A 16,248-nucleotide genomic window follows, 5' to 3' on the forward strand; every position below is an offset into this window, starting at 1 on the left:
GCATAAAGCTTTATGTAAAATCACAGTGTTGGCTGAAGAGGAAGTAAAAATTAATTCTCATTGTTTTTGGACTTTCAGACAAGACATACTATTGTCAAGGTGGATACCACATCTTAAGGTCCATATCTATATTTTTAAACAGTGCCTCGTTGGCGCAGTAGGTAGTGCGTTAGTCTCATAATCTGTAGGTCGTGAGTTCGATCCTCACACGTGGCATAAAGCTTTATGTAAAATTACAGTGTTGCCTGAAGAAGAAGTAAAAATTAATTCTCATTGTTTTTGGACTTTCAGACAAGACATACTATTGTCAAGGTGGATACCACATCTTAAGGTCCATATCTATATTTTTAAACAGTGCCTCGTTGGCGCAGTAGGTAACGCGTCATTCTCATAATCTGAAGGTCTTGAGTTCGATCCTCACACGGGGCATAACGCTTTATGTAAAATCACAGTGTTGGCTGAAGAGGAAGTAAAAATTAATTCTCATAGTTTTTGGACTTTCAGACAAGACATACTATTGTCAAGGTTGATACCACATCTTAAGGTCCATATCTATATTTTCAAAGAGTGCTTCGTTGGCGCAGTAGGTAGTGCGTCAGTCTCATAATCTGAAGGTCGTGAGTTCGATCCTCACACGGGGCATAAAGCTTTATGTAAAATTACAGTGTTGGCTGAAGAGGAAGTAAAAATTAATTCTCATTGTTTTTGGACTTTCAGACAAGACATACTATTGTCAAGGTGGATACCACATCTTAAGGTCCATATCTATATTTTTAAACAGTGTCTCGTTGGCGCAGTAGGTAGCGCGTCAGTCTCATAATCTGAAGGTCGTGAGTTCGATCCTCACACGGGGCAGCAAAGCTTTATGTAAATTTACAGTGTTGGCTGAAGAGGAAGTAAAAATTAATTCTCATTGTTTTTGGACTTTCAGACAAGACATACTATTGTCAAGGTGGATACCACATCTTAAGGTCCATATCTATATTTTTAAACAGTGTCTCGTTGGCGCAGTAGGTAGCGCGTCAGTCTCATAATCTGAAGGTCCTGAGTTCGATCCTCACACGGGGCAGCAAAGCTTTATGTAAATTTACAGTGTTGGCTGAAGAGGAAGTAAAAATTAATTCTCATTGTTTTTGGACTTTCAGACAAGACATACTATTGTCAAGGTGGATACCACATCTTAAGGTCCATATCTATGTTTTCAAAGAGTGCTTCGTTGGCGCAGTAGGTAGTGCGTCAGTCTCATAATCTGAAGGTCGTGAGTTCGATCCTCACACGGGGCATAAAGCTTTATGTAAAATTACAGTGTTGGCTGAAGAGGAAGTAAAAATTAATTCTCATTGTTTTTGGACTTTCAGACAAGACATACTATTGTCAAGGTGGATACCACATCTTAAGGTCCATATCTATATTTTTAAACAGTGTCTCGTTGGCGCAGTAGGTAGCGCGTCAGTCTCATAATCTGAAGGTCGTGAGTTCGATCCTCACACGGGGCAGCAAAGCTTTATGTAAATTTACAGTGTTGGCTGAAGAGGAAGTAAAAATTAATTCTCATTGTTTTTGGACTTTCAGACAAGACATACTATTGTCAAGGTGGATACCACATCTTAAGGTCCATATCTATATTTTTAAACAGTGCCTCGTTGGCGCAGTAGGTAGCGCGTCAGTCTCATAATCTGAAGGTCCTGAGTTCGATCCTCACACGGGGCAGCAAAGCTTTATGTAAATTTACAGTGTTGGCTGAAGAGGAAGTAAAAATTAATTCTCATTGTTTTTGGACTTTCAGACAAGACATACTATTGTCAAGGTGGATACCACATCTTAAGGTCCATATCTATATTTTTTACTTTAGAATGAAATCGTTGTTTATTTCTCAGGTGTTGTGGACTTTCAGACCATACATTTTGGCACGGTGGTTAGAACGTCACTGTCAAAATCTGAAGGTCGGTATCAATATTTTTTTCTTTCTAATTACTGATAAACTGTGCCTCGTTGGCGCAGTAGGTAGCGCGTCAGTCTCATAATCTGAAGGTCGTGAGTTCGATCCTCACACGGGGCATAAAGCTTTATGTAAAATTACAGTGTTGGCTGAAGAGGAAGTAAAAATTAATTCTCATTGTTTTTGGACTTTCAGACAAGACATACTATTGTCAAGGTGGATACCACATCTTAAGGTCCACATCTATATTTTTAAACAGTGCCTCGTTGGCGCAGTAGGTAGCGCGTTAGTCTCATAATCTGAAGGTCGTGAGTTCGATCCTCACACGGGGCATAAAGCTTTATGTAAAATCACAGTGTTGGCTGAAGAGGAAGTAAAAATTAATTCTCATTGTTTTTGGACTTTCAGACAAGACATACTATTGTCAAGGTGGATACCACATCTTAATGTTCATATCTATATTTTTAAACGGTGCCTTGTTGGCGCAGTAGGTAGCGCGTTAGTCTCATAATCTGAAGGTCGTGAGTTCGATCCTCACACGGGGCATAAAGCTTTATGTAAAATTACAGTGTTGCCTGAAGAGGAAGTAAAAATTAATTCTCATTGTTTTTGGACTTTCAGACAAGACATACTATTGTCAAGGTGGATACCACATCTTAAGGTCCATATCTATATTTTCAAAGAGTGCCTCGTTGGCGCAGTAGGTAACGCGTCATTCTCATAATCTGAAGGTCTTGAGTTCGATCCTCACACGGGGCATAAAGCTTTATGTAAAATCACAGTGTTGGCTGAAGAGGAAGTAAAAATTAATTCTCATTGTTTTTGGACTTTCAGACAAGACATACTATTGTCAAGGTGGATACCACATCTTAAGGTCCATATCTATATTTTTAAACAGTGCCTCGTTGGCGCAGTAGGTAGCGCGTTAGTCTCATAATCTGAAGGTCGTGAGTTCGATCCTCACACGGGGCATAAAGCTTTATGTAAAATTACAGTGTTGGCTGAAGAGGAAATAAAAATTTATTCTCATTGTTTTTGGACTTTCAGACAAGACATACTATTGTCAAGGTGGATACCACATCTTAAGGTCCATATCTATATTTTTATAAAGTGCCTCGTTGGCGCAGTAGGTAGCGCGTTAGTCTCATAATCTGAAGGTCGTGAGTTCGATCCTCACACGGGGCAGCAAAGCTTTATGTAAATTTACAGTGTTGGCTGAAGAGGAAGTAAAAATTAATTCTCATTGTTTTTGGACTTTCAGACAAGACATACTATTGTCAAGGTGGATACCACATCTTAAGGTCCATATCTATATTTTTTACTTTAGAATGAAATCGTTGTTTATTTCTCAGGTGTTGTGGACTTTCAGACCATACATTTTGGCACGGTGGTTAGAACGTCACTGTCAAAATCTGAAGGTCGGTATCAATATTTTTTTCTTTCTAATTACTGATAAACTGTGCCTCGTTGGCGCAGTAGGTAGCGCGTCAGTCTCATAATCTGAAGGTCGTGAGTTCGATCCTCACACGGGGCATAAAGCTTTATGTAAAATTACAGTGTTGGCTGAAGAGGAAATAAAAATTTATTCTCATTGTTTTTGGACTTTCAGACAAGACATACTATTGTCAAGGTGGATACCACATCTTAAGGTCCATATCTATATTTTTAAACAGTGCCTCGTTGGCGCAGTAGGTAGCGCGTTAGTCTCATAATCTGAAGGTCGTGAGTTCGATCCTCACACGGGGCATAAAGCTTTATGTAAAATTACAGTGTTGCCTGAAGAGGAAGTAAAAATTAATTCTCATTGTTTTTGGACTTTCAGACAAGACATACTATTGTCAAGGTGGATACCACATCTTAAGGTCCATATCTATATTTTCAAAGAGTGCCTCGTTGGCGCAGTAGGTAACGCGTCATTCTCATAATCTGAAGGTCTTGAGTTCGATCCTCACACGGGGCATAAAGCTTTATGTAAAATCACAGTGTTGGCTGAAGAGGAAGTAAAAATTAATTCTCATTGTTTTTGGACTTTCAGACAAGACATACTATTGTCAAGGTGGATACCACATCTTAAGGTCCATATCTATGTTTTCAAAGAGTGCTTCGTTGGCGCAGTAGGTAGTGCGTCAGTCTCATAATCTGAAGGTCGTGAGTTCGATCCTCACACGGGGCATAAAGCTTTATGTAAAATTACAGTGTTGGCTGAAGAGGAAGTAAAAATTAATTCTCATTGTTTTTGGACTTTCAGACAAGACATACTATTGTCAAGGTGGATACCACATCTTAAGGTCCATATCTATATTTTTAAACAGTGTCTCGTTGGCGCAGTAGGTAGCGCGTCAGTCTCATAATCTGAAGGTCGTGAGTTCGATCCTCACACGGGGCAGCAAAGCTTTATGTAAATTTACAGTGTTGGCTGAAGAGGAAGTAAAAATTAATTCTCATTGTTTTTGGACTTTCAGACAAGACATACTATTGTCAAGGTGGATACCACATCTTAAGGTCCATATCTATATTTTTAAACAGTGCCTCGTTGGCGCAGTAGGTAGCGCGTCAGTCTCATAATCTGAAGGTCCTGAGTTCGATCCTCACACGGGGCAGCAAAGCTTTATGTAAATTTACAGTGTTGGCTGAAGAGGAAGTAAAAATTAATTCTCATTGTTTTTGGACTTTCAGACAAGACATACTATTGTCAAGGTGGATACCACATCTTAAGGTCCATATCTATATTTTTTACTTTAGAATGAAATCGTTGTTTATTTCTCAGGTGTTGTGGACTTTCAGACCATACATTTTGGCACGGTGGTTAGAACGTCACTGTCAAAATCTGAAGGTCGGTATCAATATTTTTTTCTTTCTAATTACTGATAAACTGTGCCTCGTTGGCGCAGTAGGTAGCGCGTCAGTCTCATAATCTGAAGGTCGTGAGTTCGATCCTCACACGGGGCATAAAGCTTTATGTAAAATTACAGTGTTGGCTGAAGAGGAAGTAAAAATTAATTCTCATTGTTTTTGGACTTTCAGACAAGACATACTATTGTCAAGGTGGATACCACATCTTAAGGTCCACATCTATATTTTTAAACAGTGCCTCGTTGGCGCAGTAGGTAGCGCGTTAGTCTCATAATCTGAAGGTCGTGAGTTCGATCCTCACACGGGGCATAAAGCTTTATGTAAAATCACAGTGTTGGCTGAAGAGGAAGTAAAAATTAATTCTCATTGTTTTTGGACTTTCAGACAAGACATACTATTGTCAAGGTGGATACCACATCTTAATGTTCATATCTATATTTTTAAACGGTGCCTTGTTGGCGCAGTAGGTAGCGCGTTAGTCTCATAATCTGAAGGTCGTGAGTTTGATCCTCACACGGGGCATAAAGCTTTATGTAAAATTACAGTGTTGCCTGAAGAGGAAGTAAAAATTAATTCTCATTGTTTTTGGACTTTCAGACAAGACATACTATTGTCAAGGTGGATACCACATCTTAAGGTCCATATCTATATTTTCAAAGAGTGCCTCGTTGGCGCAGTAGGTAACGCGTCATTCTCATAATCTGAAGGTCTTGAGTTCGATCCTCACACGGGGCATAAAGCTTTATGTAAAATCACAGTGTTGGCTGAAGAGGAAGTAAAAATTAATTCTCATTGTTTTTGGACTTTCAGACAAGACATACTATTGTCAAGGTGGATACCACATCTTAAGGTCCATATCTATATTTTTAAACAGTGCCTCGTTGGCGCAGTAGGTAGCGCGTTAGTCTCATAATCTGAAGGTCGTGAGTTCGATCCTCACACGGGGCATAAAGCTTTATGTAAAATTACAGTGTTGGCTGAAGAGGAAATAAAAATTTATTCTCATTGTTTTTGGACTTTCAGACAAGACATACTATTGTCAAGGTGGATACCACATCTTAAGGTCCATATCTATATTTTTATAAAGTGCCTCGTTGGCGCAGTAGGTAGCGCGTTAGTCTCATAATCTGAAGGTCGTGAGTTCGATCCTCACACGGGGCAGCAAAGCTTTATGTAAATTTACAGTGTTGGCTGAAGAGGAAGTAAAAATTAATTCTCATTGTTTTTGGACTTTCAGACAAGACATACTATTGTCAAGGTGGATACCACATCTTAAGGTCCATATCTATATTTTTTACTTTAGAATGAAATCGTTGTTTATTTCTCAGGTGTTGTGGACTTTCAGACCATACATTTTGGCACGGTGGTTAGAACGTCACTGTCAAAATCTGAAGGTCGGTATCAATATTTTTTTCTTTCTAATTACTGATAAACTGTGCCTCGTTGGCGCAGTAGGTAGCGCGTCAGTCTCATAATCTGAAGGTCGTGAGTTCGATCCTCACACGGGGCATAAAGCTTTATGTAAAATTACAGTGTTGGCTGAAGAGGAAATAAAAATTTATTCTCATTGTTTTTGGACTTTCAGACAAGACATACTATTGTCAAGGTGGATACCACATCTTAAGGTCCATATCTATATTTTTAAACAGTGCCTCGTTGGCGCAGTAGGTAGCGCGTTAGTCTCATAATCTGAAGGTCGTGAGTTCGATCCTCACACGGGGCATAAAGCTTTATGTAAAATTACAGTGTTGCCTGAAGAGGAAGTAAAAATTAATTCTCATTGTTTTTGGACTTTCAGACAAGACATACTATTGTCAAGGTGGATACCACATCTTAAGGTCCATATCTATATTTTCAAAGAGTGCCTCGTTGGCGCAGTAGGTAACGCGTCATTCTCATAATCTGAAGGTCTTGAGTTCGATCCTCACACGGGGCATAAAGCTTTATGTAAAATCACAGTGTTGGCTGAAGAGGAAGTAAAAATTAATTCTCATTGTTTTTGGACTTTCAGACAAGACATACTATTGTCAAGGTGGATACCACATCTTAAGGTCCATATCTATATTTTTAAACAGTGCCTCGTTGGCGCAGTAGGTAGCGCGTTAGTCTCATAATCTGAAGGTCGTGAGTTCGATCCTCACACGGGGCATAAAGCTTTATGTAAAATTACAGTGTTGGCTGAAGAGGAAATAAAAATTTATTCTCATTGTTTTTGGACTTTCAGACAAGACATACTATTGTCAAGGTGGGTACCACATCTTAAGGTCCATATCTATATTTTTAAACAGTGCCTCGTTGGCGCAGTAGGTAGCGCGTTAGTCTCATAATCTGAAGGTCGTGAGTTCGATCCTCACACGGGGCATAAAGCTTTATGTAAAATTACAGTGTTGCCTGAAGAGGAAGTAAAAATTAATTCTCATTGTTTTTGGACTTTCAGACAAGACATACTATTGTCAAGGTGGATACCACATCTTAAGGTCCATATCTATATTTTCAAAGAGTGCTTCGTTGGCGCAGTAGGTAGTGCGTCAGTCTCATAATCTGAAGGTCGTGAGTTCGATCCTCACACGGGGCATAAAGCTTTATGTAAAATTACAGTGTTGGCTGAAGAGGAAGTAAAAATTAATTCTCATTGTTTTTGGACTTTCAGACAAGACATACTATTGTCAAGGTGGATACCACATCTTAAGGTCCATATCTATATTTTTAAAAAGTGTCTCGTTGGCGCAGTAGGTAGCGCGTCAGTCTCATAATCTGAAGGTCGTGAGTTCGATCCTCACACGGGGCAGCAAAGCTTTATGTAAATTTACAGTGTTGGCTGAAGAGGAAGTAAAAATTAATTCTCATTGTTTTTGGACTTTCAGACAAGACATACTATTGTCAAGGTGGATACCACATCTTAAGGTCCATATCTATATTTTTAAACAGTGTCTCGTTGGCGCAGTAGGTAGCGCGTCAGTCTCATAATCTGAAGGTCCTGAGTTCGATCCTCACACGGGGCAGCAAAGCTTTATGTAAATTTACAGTGTTGGCTGAAGAGGAAGTAAAAATTAATTCTCATTGTTTTTGGACTTTCAGACAAGACATACTATTGTCAAGGTGGATACCACATCTTAAGGTCCATATCTATATTTTTAAACAGTGCCTCGTTGGCGCAGTAGGTAGCGCGTCAGTCTCATAATCTGAAGGTCCTGAGTTCGATCCTCACACGGGGCAGCAAAGCTTTATGTAAATTTACAGTGTTGGCTGAAGAGGAAGTAAAAATTAATTCTCATTGTTTTTGGACTTTCAGACAAGACATACTATTGTCAAGGTGGATACCACATCTTAAGGTCCATATCTATATTTTTTACTTTAGAATGAAATCGTTGTTTATTTCTCAGGTGTTGTGGACTTTCAGACCATACATTTTGGCACGGTGGTTAGAACGTCACTGTCAAAATCTGAAGGTCGGTATCAATATTTTTTTCTTTCTAATTACTGATAAACTGTGCCTCGTTGGCGCAGTAGGTAGCGCGTCAGTCTCATAATCTGAAGGTCGTGAGTTCGATCCTCACACGGGGCATAAAGCTTTATGTAAAATTACAGTGTTGGCTGAAGAGGAAGTAAAAATTAATTCTCATTGTTTTTGGACTTTCAGACAAGACATACTATTGTCAAGGTGGATACCACATCTTAAGGTCCACATCTATATTTTTAAACAGTGCCTCGTTGCCGCAGTAGGTAGCGCGTTAGTCTCATAATCTGAAGGTCGTGAGTTCGATCCTCACACGGGGCATAAAGCTTTATGTAAAATTACAGTGTTGCCTGAAGAGGAAGTAAAAATTAATTCTCATTGTTTTTGGACTTTCAGACAAGACATACTATTGTCAAGGTGGATACCACATCTTAAGGTCCATATCTATATTTTCAAAGAGTGCCTCGTTGGCGCAGTAGGTAACGCGTCATTCTCATAATCTGAAGGTCTTGAGTTCGATCCTCACACGGGGCATAAAGCTTTATGTAAAATCACAGTGTTGGCTGAAGAGGAAGTAAAAATTAATTCTCATTGTTTTTGGACTTTCAGACAAGACATACTATTGTCAAGGTGGATACCACATCTTAAGGTTCATATCTATATTTTTAAACGGTGCCTCGTTGGCGCAGTAGGTAGCGCGTTAGTCTCATAATCTGAAGGTCGTGAGTTCGATCCTCACACGGGGCATAAAGCTTTATGTAAAATTACAGTGTTGCCTGAAGAGGAAGTAAAAATTAATTCTCATTGTTTTTGGACTTTCAGACAAGACATACTATTGTCAAGGTGGATACCACATCTTAAGGTCCATATCTATATTTTCAAAGAGTGCCTCGTTGGCGCAGTAGGTAACGCGTCATTCTCATAATCTGAAGGTCTTGTGTTCGATCCTCACACGGGGCATAACGCTTTATGTAAAATCACAGTGTTGGCTGAAGAGGAAGTAAAAATTAATTCTCATTGTTTTTGGACTTTCAGACAAGACATACTATTGTCAAGGTGGATACCACATCTTAAGGTCCATATCTATATTTTTAAACAGTGCCTCGTTGGCGCAGTAGGTAGCGCGTCATTCTCATGATCTGAAGGATGTGAGTTCGATCCTCACACAGGGCATAAAGCTTTATGTAAAATTACAGTGTTGGCTGAAGAGGAAGTAAAAATTAATTCTCATAGTTTTTGGACTTTCAGACAAGACATACTATTGTCAAGGTGGATACCACATCTTAAGGTCCATATCTATATTTTTAAACAGTGTCTCGTTGGCGCAGTAGGTAGCGCGTAAGTCTCATAATCTGAAGGTCGTGAGTTCGATCCTCACACGGGGCAGCAAAGCTTTATGTAAATTTACAGTGTTGGCTGAAGAGGAAGTAAAAATTAATTCTCATTGTTTTTGGACTTTCAGACAAGACATACTATTGTCAAGGTGGATACCACATCTTAAGGTCCATATCTATATTTTTTACTTTAGAATGAAATCGTTGTTTATTTCTCAGGTGTTGTGGACTTTCAGACCATACATTTTGGCACGGTGGTTAGAACGTCACTGTCAAAATCTGAAGGTCGGTATCAATATTTTTTTCTTTCTAATTACTGATAAACTGTGCCTCGTTGGCGCAGTAGGTAGCGCGTCAGTCTCATAATCTGAAGGTTGTGAGGGCGATCCTCACACGTGGAAGCAAAGCTTTATGTAAAATTACAGTGTTGGCTGAAGAGGAGGTAAAAATTAATTCTCATTGTTTTTGGACTTTCAGACAAGACATACTATTGTCAAGGTATATACCACATCTTAAGGTCCATATCTATATTTTTTACTTTAGAATGAAATCGTTGTTTATTCTCAGGTGTTGTGGACTTTCAGACCATACATTTTGGCACGGTGGTTAGAACGTCACTGTCAAAATCTGAAGGTCGGTATCGATATTTATTTATTTCGAATTATTGATAAACTGTGTCTAGTTGGCGCAGTAGGTAGCGCGTCAGTCTCATAATCTGAAGGTTGTGAGTTCGATCCTCACACGGGGCAGCAAAGCTTTATGTAAAATTACAGTGTTGGCTGAAGAGGAAGTAGAATTAATTCTCATTGTTCTTGGACTTTCAGACAAGACATACTATTGTCAAGGTGGATACCACATCGTAAGGTCCATGTCTATATTTTTTACTTTAGAATGAAATCATTGTTTATTTCTCAGGTGTTGTGGACTTTCAGACCATACATTTTGGCACGGTGGTTAGAACGTCACTGTCAAAATCTGAAGGTCGGTATCGATATTTATTTATTTCAAATTATAAAATGAACCGTGACTCGTTGGCGCAGTAGGAAGCGCGTCAGTCTCATAATCTGACGGTCGTGAGGTCGAACCTCACACGGGGCAGTAAATCTTTATGTAAAATTACAGTGTTGGCTGAAGTTAAAATTAATTCTCTTTGTTCTTGGACTTTCAGACAAGACATACTATTGTCAAGGTGGATACCACATCTTAAGGTCCATATCTATATTTTTTACTTTAGAATGAAATCGTTGTTTATTTCTCAGGTGTTGTGGACTTTCAGACCATACATTTTGGCACGGTGGTTAGAACGTCAGTGTCAAAATCTGAAGGTCGGTATCGATATTTTTTTCTTTCTAATTACTGACAAACTGTGCCTCGTTGGCGCAGTAGGTAGCGCGTCAGTCTCATAATTTGAAGGTTGTGAATTCGATCCTCACACGGGGCAGCAAAGCTTTATGTAAAATTACAGTGTTGGCTGAAGAGGAAGTAAAAATTTATTCTCATTGTTTTTGGACTTTCAGACAAGACATACTATTGTCAAGGTGGATACCACATCTTAAGGTCCATATCTATATTTTTTACTTTAGAATGAAATCGTTGTTTATTTCTCAGGTGTTGTGGACTTTCAGACCATACATTTTGGCACGGTGGTTAGAACGTCAGTGTCAAAATCTGAAGGTCGGTATCGATATTTTATTCTTTCTAATTACTGATAAACTGTGCCTCGTTGGCGCAGTAGGTAGCGCGTCAGTCTCATAATCTGAAGGTTGTGAGGGCGATCCTCACACGTGGAAGCAAAGCTTTATGTAAAATTACAGTGTTGGCTGAAGAGGAGGTAAAAATTAATTCTCATTGTTTTTGGACTTTCAGACAAGACATACTATTGTCAAGGTATATACCACATCTTAAGGTCCATATCTATATTTTTTACTTTAGAATGAAATCGTTGTTTATTCTCAGGTGTTGTGGACTTTCAGACCATACATTTTGGCACGGTGGTTAGAACGTCACTGTCAAAATCTGAAGGTCGGTATCGATATTTATTTATTTCGAATTATTGATAAACTGTGTCTAGTTGGCGCAGTAGGTAGCGCGTCAGTCTCATAATCTGAAGGTTGTGAGTTCGATCCTCACACGGGGCAGCAAAGCTTTATGTAAAATTACAGTGTTGGCTGAAGAGGAAGTAGAATTAATTCTCATTGTTCTTGGACTTTCAGACAAGACATACTATTGTCAAGGTGGATACCACATCGTAAGGTCCATATCTATATTTTTTACTTTAGAATGAAATCATTGTTTATTTCTCAGGTGTTGTGGACTTTCAGACCATACATTTTGGCACGGTGGTTAGAACGTCACTGTCAAAATCTGAAGGTCGGTATCGATATTTATTTATTTCAAATTATAAAATGAACCGTGACTCGTTGGCGCAGTAGGAAGCGCGTCAGTCTCATAATCTGACGGTCGTGAGGTCGAACCTCACACGGGGCAGTAAATCTTTATGTAAAATTACAGTGTTGGCTGAAGTTAAAATTAATTCTCTTTGATCTTGGACTTTCAGACAAGACATACTATTGTCAAGGTGGATACCACATCTTAAGGTCCATATCTATATTTTTTACTTTAGAATGAAATCGTTGTTTATTTCTCAGGTGTTGTGGACTTTCAGACCATACATTTTGGCACGGTGGTTAGAACGTCAGTGTCAAAATCTGAAGGTCGGTATCGATATTTTTTTCTTTCTAATTACTGACAAACTGTGCCTCGTTGGCGCAGTAGGTAGCGCGTCAGTCTCATAATTTGAAGGTTGTGAATTCGATCCTCACACGGGGCAGCAAAGCTTTATGTAAAATTACAGTGTTGGCTGAAGAGGAAGTAAAAATTTATTCTCATTGTTTTTGGACTTTCAGACAAGACATACTATTGTCAAGGTGGATACCACATCTTAAGGTCCATATCTATATTTTTTACTTTAGAATGAAATCGTTGTTTATTTCTCAGGTGTTGTGGACTTTCAGACCATACATTTTGGCACGGTGGTTAGAACGTCAGTGTCAAAATCTGAAGGTCGGTATCGATATTTTATTCTTTCTAATTACTGATAAACTGTGCCTCGTTGGCGCAGTAGGTAGCGCGTCAGTCTCATAATCTGAAGGTTGTGAGGGCGATCCTCACACGTGGAAGCAAAGCTTTATGTAAAATTACAGTGTTGGCTGAAGAGGAGGTAAAAATTAATTCTCATTGTTTTTGGACTTTCAGACAAGACATACTATTGTCAAGGTATATACCACATCTTAAGGTCCATATCTATATTTTTTACTTTAGAATGAAATCGTTGTTTATTCTCAGGTGTTGTGGACTTTCAGACCATACATTTTGGCACGGTGGTTAGAACGTCACTGTCAAAATCTGAAGGTCGGTATCGATATTTATTTATTTCGAATTATTGATAAACTGTGTCTAGTTGGCGCAGTAGGTAGCGCGTCAGTCTCATAATCTGAAGGTTGTGAGTTCGATCCTCACACGGGGCAGCAAAGCTTTATGTAAAATTACAGTGTTGGCTGAAGAGGAAGTAGAATTAATTCTCATTGTTCTTGGACTTTCAGACAAGACATACTATTGTCAAGGTGGATACCACATCGTAAGGTCCATATCTATATTTTTTACTTTAGAATGAAATCATTGTTTATTTCTCAGGTGTTGTGGACTTTCAGACCATACATTTTGGCACGGTGGTTAGAACGTCACTGTCAAAATCTGAAGGTCGGTATCGATATTTATTTATTTCAAATTATAAAATGAACCGTGACTCGTTGGCGCAGTAGGAAGCGCGTCAGTCTCATAATCTGACGGTCGTGAGGTCGAACCTCACACGGGGCAGTAAATCTTTATGTAAAATTACAGTGTTGGCTGAAGTTAAAATTAATTCTCTTTGTTCTTTGACTTTCAGACAAGACATACTATTGTCAAGGTGGATACCACATCTTAAGGTCCATATCTATATTTTTTACTTTAGAATGAAATCGTTGTTTATTTCTCAGGTGTTGTGGACTTTCAGACCATACATTTTGGCACGGTGGTTAGAACGTCAGTGTCAAAATCTGAAGGTCGGTATCGATATTTTTTTCTTTCTAATTACTGACAAACTGTGCCTCGTTGGCGCAGTAGGTAGCGCGTCAGTCTCATAATTTGAAGGTTGTGAATTCGATCCTCACACGGGGCAGCAAAGCTTTATGTAAAATTACAGTGTTGGCTGAAGAGGAAGTAAAAATTTATTCTCATTGTTTTTGGACTTTCAGACAAGACATACTATTGTCAAGGTGGATACCACATCTTAAGGTCCATATCTATATTTTTTACTTTAGAATGAAATCGTTGTTTATTTCTCAGGTGTTGTGGACTTTCAGACCATACATTTTGGCACGGTGGTTAGAACGTCAGTGTCAAAATCTGAAGGTCGGTATCGATATTTTATTCTTTCTAATTACTGACAAACAGTGCCTCGTTGGCGCAGTAGGTAGCGCGTTAGTCTCATAATCTGAAGGTCGTGAGTTCGATCCTCACACGGGGCAGCAAAGCTTTATGTAAAATTACAGTGTTGGCTGAAGAGGAAGTAAAAATTAATTCTCATTGTTTTTGGACTTTCAGACAAGACATACTATTGTCAAGGTGGATACCACATCTTAAGGTCCATATCTATATTTTTTACTTTAGAATGAAATCGTTGTTTATTTCTCAGGTGTTGTGGACTTTCAGACCATACATTTTGGCACGGTGGTTAGAACGTCACTGTCAAAATCTGAAGGTCGGTATCAATATTTTTTTCTTTCTAATTACTGACAAACTGTGCCTCGTTGGCGCAGTAGGTAGCGCGTCAGTCTCATAATTTGAAGGTCGTGAATTCGATCCTCACACGGGGCAGCAAAGCTTTATGTAAAATTACAGTGTTGGCTGAAGAGGAAGTAAAAATTAATTCTCATTGTTTTTGGACTTTCAGACAAGACATACTATTGTCAAGGTGGATACCACATATTAAGGTCCATATCTATATTCTAAAACATTGCCTCGTTGGCGCAGTAGGTAGCGCGTTAGTCTCATAATCTGAAGGTCGTGAGTTCGATCCTCACACGGGGCATAAAGCTTTATGTAAAATTACAGTGTTGCCTGAAGAGGAAGTAAAAATTAATTCTGATTGTTTTTGGACTTTCAGACAAGACATACTATTGTCAAGGTGGATACCACATCTTAAGGTCCATATCTATATTTTCAAAGAGTGCCTCGTTGGCGCAGTAGGTAACGCGTCATTCTCATAATCTGAAGGTCTTGAGTTCGATCCTCACACGGGGCATAAAGCTTTATGTAAAATCACAGTGTTGGCTGAAGAGGAAGTAAAAATTAATTCTCATTGTTTTTGGACTTTCAGACAAGACATACTATTGTCAAGGTGGATACCACATCTTAAGGTCCATATCTATATTTTTAAACAGTGCCTCGTTGGCGCAGTAGGTAGCGCGTTAGTCTCATAATCTGAAGGTCGTGAGTTCGATCCTCACACGGGGCATAAAGCTTTATGTAAAATTACAGTGTTGGCTGAAGAGGAAATAAAAATGTATTCTCATTGTTTTTGGACTTTCAGACAAGACATACTATTGTCAAGGTGGATACCACATCTTAAGGTCCATATCTATATTTTTAAACAGTGCCTCGTTGGCGCAATAGGTAGCGCGTTAGTCTCATAATCTGAAGGTCGTGAGTTCGATCCTCACACGGGGCATAAAGCTTTATGTAAAATTACAGTGTTGCCTGAAGAGGAAGTAAAAATTAATTCTCATTGTTTTTGGACTTTCAGACAAGACATACTATTGTCAAGGTGGATACCACATCTTAAGGTCCATATCTATATTTTTAAACAGTGCCTCGTTGGCGCAGTAGGTAGCGCGTTAGTCTCATAATCTGTAGGTCGTGAGTTCGATCCTCACACGTGGCATAAAGCTTTATGTAAAATTACAGTGTTGCCTGAAGAAGAAGTAAAAATTAATTCTCATTGTTTTTGGACTTTCAGACAAGACATACTATTGTCAAGGTGGATACCACATCTTAAGGTCCATATCTATATTTTCAAAGAGTGCCTCGTTGGCGCAGTAGGTAACGCGTCATTCTCATAATCTGAAGGTCTTGAGTTCGATCCTCACACGGGGCATAACGCTTTATGTAAAATCACAGTGTTGGCTGAAGAGGAAGTAAAAATTAATTCTCATAGTTTTTGGACTTTCAGACAAGACATACTATTGTCAAGGTGGATACCACATCTTAAGGTCCATATCTATATTTTCAAAGAGTGCTTCGTTGGCGCAGTAGGTAGTGCGTCAGTCTCATAATCTGAAGGTCGTGAGTTCGATCCTCACACGGGGCATAAAGCTTTATGTAAAATTACAGTGTTGGCTGAAGAGGAAGTAAAAATTAATTCTCATTGTTTTTGGACTTTCAGACAAGACATACTATTGTCAAGGTGGATACCACATCTTAAGGTCCATATCTATATTTTTAAACAGTGTCTCGTTGGCGCAGTAGGTAGCGCGTCAGTCTCATAATCTGAAGGTCGTGAGTTCGATCCTCACACGGGGCAGCAAAGCTTTATGTAAATTTACAGTGTTGGCTGAAGAGGAAGT

The 16,248-nt window shown here is 39.0% G+C and overlaps 48 non-coding genes across 48 annotated transcripts; all 48 read left to right on the forward strand.

Annotated features, from left to right (window-relative positions):
* Positions 1-569: 569 nt before the first annotated feature.
* trnam-cau (transfer RNA methionine (anticodon CAU)) lies at positions 570-642 on the forward strand. Its single transcript has one exon. It is a non-coding gene; the product is annotated as a tRNA-Met (tRNA).
* Positions 643-782: 140 nt separating this feature from the next.
* On the forward strand, positions 783-855 carry trnam-cau (transfer RNA methionine (anticodon CAU)). The gene has a single exon. It is a non-coding gene; the product is annotated as a tRNA-Met (tRNA).
* A 141-nt stretch (positions 856-996) lies between these two features.
* trnam-cau (transfer RNA methionine (anticodon CAU)) lies at positions 997-1,069 on the forward strand. The gene has a single exon. It is a non-coding gene; the product is annotated as a tRNA-Met (tRNA).
* A 141-nt stretch (positions 1,070-1,210) lies between these two features.
* Positions 1,211-1,283, forward strand: trnam-cau (transfer RNA methionine (anticodon CAU)). The gene has a single exon. It is a non-coding gene; the product is annotated as a tRNA-Met (tRNA).
* A 140-nt stretch (positions 1,284-1,423) lies between these two features.
* Positions 1,424-1,496, forward strand: trnam-cau (transfer RNA methionine (anticodon CAU)). The gene has a single exon. It is a non-coding gene; the product is annotated as a tRNA-Met (tRNA).
* A 141-nt stretch (positions 1,497-1,637) lies between these two features.
* Positions 1,638-1,710, forward strand: trnam-cau (transfer RNA methionine (anticodon CAU)). Its single transcript has one exon. It is a non-coding gene; the product is annotated as a tRNA-Met (tRNA).
* A 276-nt stretch (positions 1,711-1,986) lies between these two features.
* trnam-cau (transfer RNA methionine (anticodon CAU)) lies at positions 1,987-2,059 on the forward strand. Its single transcript has one exon. It is a non-coding gene; the product is annotated as a tRNA-Met (tRNA).
* Positions 2,060-2,199: 140 nt separating this feature from the next.
* Positions 2,200-2,272, forward strand: trnam-cau (transfer RNA methionine (anticodon CAU)). Its single transcript has one exon. It is a non-coding gene; the product is annotated as a tRNA-Met (tRNA).
* A 140-nt stretch (positions 2,273-2,412) lies between these two features.
* trnam-cau (transfer RNA methionine (anticodon CAU)) lies at positions 2,413-2,485 on the forward strand. The gene has a single exon. It is a non-coding gene; the product is annotated as a tRNA-Met (tRNA).
* Positions 2,486-2,838: 353 nt separating this feature from the next.
* On the forward strand, positions 2,839-2,911 carry trnam-cau (transfer RNA methionine (anticodon CAU)). Its single transcript has one exon. It is a non-coding gene; the product is annotated as a tRNA-Met (tRNA).
* Positions 2,912-3,051: 140 nt separating this feature from the next.
* Positions 3,052-3,124, forward strand: trnam-cau (transfer RNA methionine (anticodon CAU)). The gene has a single exon. It is a non-coding gene; the product is annotated as a tRNA-Met (tRNA).
* A 276-nt stretch (positions 3,125-3,400) lies between these two features.
* trnam-cau (transfer RNA methionine (anticodon CAU)) lies at positions 3,401-3,473 on the forward strand. Its single transcript has one exon. It is a non-coding gene; the product is annotated as a tRNA-Met (tRNA).
* Positions 3,474-3,613: 140 nt separating this feature from the next.
* Positions 3,614-3,686, forward strand: trnam-cau (transfer RNA methionine (anticodon CAU)). The gene has a single exon. It is a non-coding gene; the product is annotated as a tRNA-Met (tRNA).
* A 353-nt stretch (positions 3,687-4,039) lies between these two features.
* Positions 4,040-4,112, forward strand: trnam-cau (transfer RNA methionine (anticodon CAU)). Its single transcript has one exon. It is a non-coding gene; the product is annotated as a tRNA-Met (tRNA).
* Positions 4,113-4,252: 140 nt separating this feature from the next.
* Positions 4,253-4,325, forward strand: trnam-cau (transfer RNA methionine (anticodon CAU)). Its single transcript has one exon. It is a non-coding gene; the product is annotated as a tRNA-Met (tRNA).
* A 141-nt stretch (positions 4,326-4,466) lies between these two features.
* On the forward strand, positions 4,467-4,539 carry trnam-cau (transfer RNA methionine (anticodon CAU)). Its single transcript has one exon. It is a non-coding gene; the product is annotated as a tRNA-Met (tRNA).
* Positions 4,540-4,815: 276 nt separating this feature from the next.
* Positions 4,816-4,888, forward strand: trnam-cau (transfer RNA methionine (anticodon CAU)). Its single transcript has one exon. It is a non-coding gene; the product is annotated as a tRNA-Met (tRNA).
* Positions 4,889-5,028: 140 nt separating this feature from the next.
* trnam-cau (transfer RNA methionine (anticodon CAU)) lies at positions 5,029-5,101 on the forward strand. Its single transcript has one exon. It is a non-coding gene; the product is annotated as a tRNA-Met (tRNA).
* Positions 5,102-5,241: 140 nt separating this feature from the next.
* trnam-cau (transfer RNA methionine (anticodon CAU)) lies at positions 5,242-5,314 on the forward strand. Its single transcript has one exon. It is a non-coding gene; the product is annotated as a tRNA-Met (tRNA).
* A 353-nt stretch (positions 5,315-5,667) lies between these two features.
* On the forward strand, positions 5,668-5,740 carry trnam-cau (transfer RNA methionine (anticodon CAU)). Its single transcript has one exon. It is a non-coding gene; the product is annotated as a tRNA-Met (tRNA).
* A 140-nt stretch (positions 5,741-5,880) lies between these two features.
* trnam-cau (transfer RNA methionine (anticodon CAU)) lies at positions 5,881-5,953 on the forward strand. The gene has a single exon. It is a non-coding gene; the product is annotated as a tRNA-Met (tRNA).
* Positions 5,954-6,229: 276 nt separating this feature from the next.
* Positions 6,230-6,302, forward strand: trnam-cau (transfer RNA methionine (anticodon CAU)). Its single transcript has one exon. It is a non-coding gene; the product is annotated as a tRNA-Met (tRNA).
* Positions 6,303-6,442: 140 nt separating this feature from the next.
* On the forward strand, positions 6,443-6,515 carry trnam-cau (transfer RNA methionine (anticodon CAU)). The gene has a single exon. It is a non-coding gene; the product is annotated as a tRNA-Met (tRNA).
* Positions 6,516-6,868: 353 nt separating this feature from the next.
* Positions 6,869-6,941, forward strand: trnam-cau (transfer RNA methionine (anticodon CAU)). Its single transcript has one exon. It is a non-coding gene; the product is annotated as a tRNA-Met (tRNA).
* Positions 6,942-7,081: 140 nt separating this feature from the next.
* trnam-cau (transfer RNA methionine (anticodon CAU)) lies at positions 7,082-7,154 on the forward strand. Its single transcript has one exon. It is a non-coding gene; the product is annotated as a tRNA-Met (tRNA).
* Positions 7,155-7,294: 140 nt separating this feature from the next.
* On the forward strand, positions 7,295-7,367 carry trnam-cau (transfer RNA methionine (anticodon CAU)). The gene has a single exon. It is a non-coding gene; the product is annotated as a tRNA-Met (tRNA).
* Positions 7,368-7,507: 140 nt separating this feature from the next.
* Positions 7,508-7,580, forward strand: trnam-cau (transfer RNA methionine (anticodon CAU)). Its single transcript has one exon. It is a non-coding gene; the product is annotated as a tRNA-Met (tRNA).
* A 141-nt stretch (positions 7,581-7,721) lies between these two features.
* trnam-cau (transfer RNA methionine (anticodon CAU)) lies at positions 7,722-7,794 on the forward strand. Its single transcript has one exon. It is a non-coding gene; the product is annotated as a tRNA-Met (tRNA).
* A 141-nt stretch (positions 7,795-7,935) lies between these two features.
* trnam-cau (transfer RNA methionine (anticodon CAU)) lies at positions 7,936-8,008 on the forward strand. The gene has a single exon. It is a non-coding gene; the product is annotated as a tRNA-Met (tRNA).
* A 276-nt stretch (positions 8,009-8,284) lies between these two features.
* On the forward strand, positions 8,285-8,357 carry trnam-cau (transfer RNA methionine (anticodon CAU)). The gene has a single exon. It is a non-coding gene; the product is annotated as a tRNA-Met (tRNA).
* Positions 8,358-8,497: 140 nt separating this feature from the next.
* trnam-cau (transfer RNA methionine (anticodon CAU)) lies at positions 8,498-8,570 on the forward strand. The gene has a single exon. It is a non-coding gene; the product is annotated as a tRNA-Met (tRNA).
* Positions 8,571-8,923: 353 nt separating this feature from the next.
* trnam-cau (transfer RNA methionine (anticodon CAU)) lies at positions 8,924-8,996 on the forward strand. The gene has a single exon. It is a non-coding gene; the product is annotated as a tRNA-Met (tRNA).
* A 353-nt stretch (positions 8,997-9,349) lies between these two features.
* trnam-cau (transfer RNA methionine (anticodon CAU)) lies at positions 9,350-9,422 on the forward strand. The gene has a single exon. It is a non-coding gene; the product is annotated as a tRNA-Met (tRNA).
* A 140-nt stretch (positions 9,423-9,562) lies between these two features.
* Positions 9,563-9,635, forward strand: trnam-cau (transfer RNA methionine (anticodon CAU)). Its single transcript has one exon. It is a non-coding gene; the product is annotated as a tRNA-Met (tRNA).
* A 624-nt stretch (positions 9,636-10,259) lies between these two features.
* trnam-cau (transfer RNA methionine (anticodon CAU)) lies at positions 10,260-10,332 on the forward strand. The gene has a single exon. It is a non-coding gene; the product is annotated as a tRNA-Met (tRNA).
* A 619-nt stretch (positions 10,333-10,951) lies between these two features.
* trnam-cau (transfer RNA methionine (anticodon CAU)) lies at positions 10,952-11,024 on the forward strand. Its single transcript has one exon. It is a non-coding gene; the product is annotated as a tRNA-Met (tRNA).
* A 624-nt stretch (positions 11,025-11,648) lies between these two features.
* On the forward strand, positions 11,649-11,721 carry trnam-cau (transfer RNA methionine (anticodon CAU)). The gene has a single exon. It is a non-coding gene; the product is annotated as a tRNA-Met (tRNA).
* Positions 11,722-12,340: 619 nt separating this feature from the next.
* trnam-cau (transfer RNA methionine (anticodon CAU)) lies at positions 12,341-12,413 on the forward strand. The gene has a single exon. It is a non-coding gene; the product is annotated as a tRNA-Met (tRNA).
* A 624-nt stretch (positions 12,414-13,037) lies between these two features.
* Positions 13,038-13,110, forward strand: trnam-cau (transfer RNA methionine (anticodon CAU)). The gene has a single exon. It is a non-coding gene; the product is annotated as a tRNA-Met (tRNA).
* Positions 13,111-13,729: 619 nt separating this feature from the next.
* Positions 13,730-13,802, forward strand: trnam-cau (transfer RNA methionine (anticodon CAU)). Its single transcript has one exon. It is a non-coding gene; the product is annotated as a tRNA-Met (tRNA).
* A 276-nt stretch (positions 13,803-14,078) lies between these two features.
* On the forward strand, positions 14,079-14,151 carry trnam-cau (transfer RNA methionine (anticodon CAU)). Its single transcript has one exon. It is a non-coding gene; the product is annotated as a tRNA-Met (tRNA).
* A 276-nt stretch (positions 14,152-14,427) lies between these two features.
* trnam-cau (transfer RNA methionine (anticodon CAU)) lies at positions 14,428-14,500 on the forward strand. The gene has a single exon. It is a non-coding gene; the product is annotated as a tRNA-Met (tRNA).
* Positions 14,501-14,641: 141 nt separating this feature from the next.
* trnam-cau (transfer RNA methionine (anticodon CAU)) lies at positions 14,642-14,714 on the forward strand. The gene has a single exon. It is a non-coding gene; the product is annotated as a tRNA-Met (tRNA).
* A 353-nt stretch (positions 14,715-15,067) lies between these two features.
* Positions 15,068-15,140, forward strand: trnam-cau (transfer RNA methionine (anticodon CAU)). The gene has a single exon. It is a non-coding gene; the product is annotated as a tRNA-Met (tRNA).
* Positions 15,141-15,280: 140 nt separating this feature from the next.
* On the forward strand, positions 15,281-15,353 carry trnam-cau (transfer RNA methionine (anticodon CAU)). The gene has a single exon. It is a non-coding gene; the product is annotated as a tRNA-Met (tRNA).
* Positions 15,354-15,493: 140 nt separating this feature from the next.
* On the forward strand, positions 15,494-15,566 carry trnam-cau (transfer RNA methionine (anticodon CAU)). The gene has a single exon. It is a non-coding gene; the product is annotated as a tRNA-Met (tRNA).
* A 353-nt stretch (positions 15,567-15,919) lies between these two features.
* trnam-cau (transfer RNA methionine (anticodon CAU)) lies at positions 15,920-15,992 on the forward strand. Its single transcript has one exon. It is a non-coding gene; the product is annotated as a tRNA-Met (tRNA).
* Positions 15,993-16,132: 140 nt separating this feature from the next.
* trnam-cau (transfer RNA methionine (anticodon CAU)) lies at positions 16,133-16,205 on the forward strand. The gene has a single exon. It is a non-coding gene; the product is annotated as a tRNA-Met (tRNA).
* The last annotated feature ends 43 nt before the right edge of the window (positions 16,206-16,248 follow it).

This window comes from Salvelinus fontinalis, unplaced genomic scaffold, assembly GCF_029448725.1.
Source record: "Salvelinus fontinalis isolate EN_2023a unplaced genomic scaffold, ASM2944872v1 scaffold_0256, whole genome shotgun sequence".
Taxonomy (NCBI): domain Eukaryota; kingdom Metazoa; phylum Chordata; class Actinopteri; order Salmoniformes; family Salmonidae; genus Salvelinus; species Salvelinus fontinalis.